This window comes from Penaeus chinensis, chromosome 29 (genome assembly GCF_019202785.1).
Source record: "Penaeus chinensis breed Huanghai No. 1 chromosome 29, ASM1920278v2, whole genome shotgun sequence".
Lineage (NCBI taxonomy): Eukaryota > Metazoa > Arthropoda > Malacostraca > Decapoda > Penaeidae > Penaeus > Penaeus chinensis.
In genome coordinates, this window is record NC_061847.1 from 2,613,893 (window position 1) to 2,616,107 (window position 2,215).

At 36.5% G+C, this 2,215-nt stretch overlaps 1 protein-coding gene across 1 annotated transcript in view; it reads left to right on the forward strand.

Moving 5' to 3' along the window:
* Positions 1-287: 287 nt before the first annotated feature.
* The window catches only part of LOC125040492 (protein phosphatase 1 regulatory subunit 16A-like), a 22,728-nt gene continuing 20,800 nt past the window's right edge, over positions 288-2,215 (forward strand). Inside the window, exon 1 of the mRNA XM_047635043.1 lies at positions 288-324. The gene's annotated coding sequence lies outside the window, so the exon portion shown is untranslated. The remainder of the gene's footprint in view (positions 325-2,215) is intronic.

The window sequence follows — 2,215 nt, forward strand, 5'->3', positions numbered from 1 at the left end:
GAGAGAGAGAGAGAGAGAGAGAGAGAGAGAGAGAGAGAGAGAGAGAGAGAGAGAGAGAGAGAGAGAGAGAGAGAGAGAGAGAGAGAGAGAGAGAGAGAGAGAGAGAGAGAGAGAGAGAGAGAGAGAGAGAGAGAAGGGGAGAGAGAGAGAGAGAGAGAGAGAGAGAGAGAGAGAGAGAGAGAGAGAGAGAGAGAGAGAGAGAGAGAGAGAGAGAGAGAGAGAGAGAACGAGAGAGGGAGAGAGAGGTAGAGGGAGGGTGGGTGTCCCGCGGCCGTTCGTGTTGCCGAGTCCCCAGTACGACCTGGGAGTGGGCGGAGCGAGCAGGTGGAAAACACTGTTCTATTTCATTCTCATTTTTCGTCGTCGTCCAGTGTATTTGCGTTGTTGCATATCCGTGTACATGATTATAAGGAACCGACGGCGGTGTATCGGGTGTTGATGCAAGGAGAATAAGATCGCAAAGGGAGATATTTAACGCGAGGCGAGTAAAGGAAATGAACATGACTCGGTGGACATGTCAGTCTCTGGTCACTGGTCTCTGGTCACAGTGGAAGGTCATGCTGTGCCGCTGGACTTTTGTTTTGTGTCTTCCTCAACGGCCGCTGACCTTAATTTGCGAAAATAAGAGTGTGCAAAAGTGGAAATCGAAGAAAAAGAAAAAAAGGGTTTTAAAAGGCGTCCGTGTGTGAGACTTTGGTACCTGGCTGGATTTTTACTTTTTTTGATTTCTTTGTTTTGTGTGTGTTTTGTTTTTGTTGTTGTTGTAGGGTTGATTTTCTTATTCATTTGTATTAATTTGTAGTGTGTTATATCTGTTTGTGATTTTTTTTTCTAGAATTGTTTGTGTTGTTTGTCATTTTATTTGTTTATGTTGTTTGTCCTATGCTGGGGTCAAGTTATTGTTTTTTTTTTTTTAAATCTTTACTTGCTGTGTTAAAAAATGTCTTCAAATATCTTGGGAGTAAGATTTCATTTCATGTTGTAGAATGTGGCTTTTGAATAATAACCTGCAATTGATAATCAATAGGCAAGTATGGATTGCAGTACATTTGCAGAAAAAGGCTAAATATTTCTTTGTTTTTTACATATTTTTCTTTGAGAGTTCTAATGAATGGAAAGTATGTCTGTTCAGTACCGTAGCTTTTGGATGATCAAAATACGAAAGTGAAAATATGGTTTTATTTCGAGGTCCCAGTTTTTAGCATTGCATCTGTGTTCAATATCTAGTGGGAGGCTCAGTACTGCTTCCTTTTTTTTAACATAAATTTGTTTTGGAACTAATATGATGGGATATTGCCGCGGCATCATTTGTAAATAATGAGACCGATTGCAGCCTCTGTTTGCTTGTAACATATCAACATCTTTATTTCTGACATTTTAAGTTTCAAATCTTTGTTCATGGTTGTTTTCGTAACTTTTCATAATCTAAGTTTTATATTATTTATTTATTTTTTATTGTTATTATTATTATTATTGTTTTTTTTTTTTTTTTTGCTTGCCAGCTCAATGCCCATGCTACTTTTTTGTCATAAACATGATTACCCATGTTGAGCATATTTCTTATTTATGTATTTTGTTCATTTCCTGAGTTTTAGCCAGTTAAATAGGTGCTAGGCTTAGGACAAGAGTTTTCATCAGTTGCAACAGATAACTGCAATAATGACAAAATATACGAGAATAGAGAACCATTAGTAGACTGAGATTAAGAAAAGGGTTTTGTAAATGCCCCATTAACAAGATATGTGAAATGGGAGATATTGAAAATATATGGTTTGGGATTAGTAGGAAACATTTCAATCAGGATTTGCAAGGTCTCTGATAGACTCGTAAGTTTGGAGAGCTAGTGAAGTTACAAATCAGGGATCAGAATTGTATATATGCAAATATGTGTGTATATATATGTATATAAACATATATAGGTAGATAGGTAGATAGGTAGATATGTGTATCTATGTGCTAGACATTAGCACCAGTAACTTACCTGTGGTTAAGGATGGCATCAGATCCAGAAAGAAGTAAGACTGATGTGAAAAGCTAAATATCAGAAAGAAGATACTTTATTTATTTATGTTCACTTATTTATTTATTGTGTTTCTAATTGTAGTTTTGCTTATCCAGTAAAAAAGTATACAAATAGTGGAATGGAAGGATTGATTTGGTACTGTGTTTGCATGCTGCTGTTATCCAATTGGATTACCTGACAATAGTTATAAAA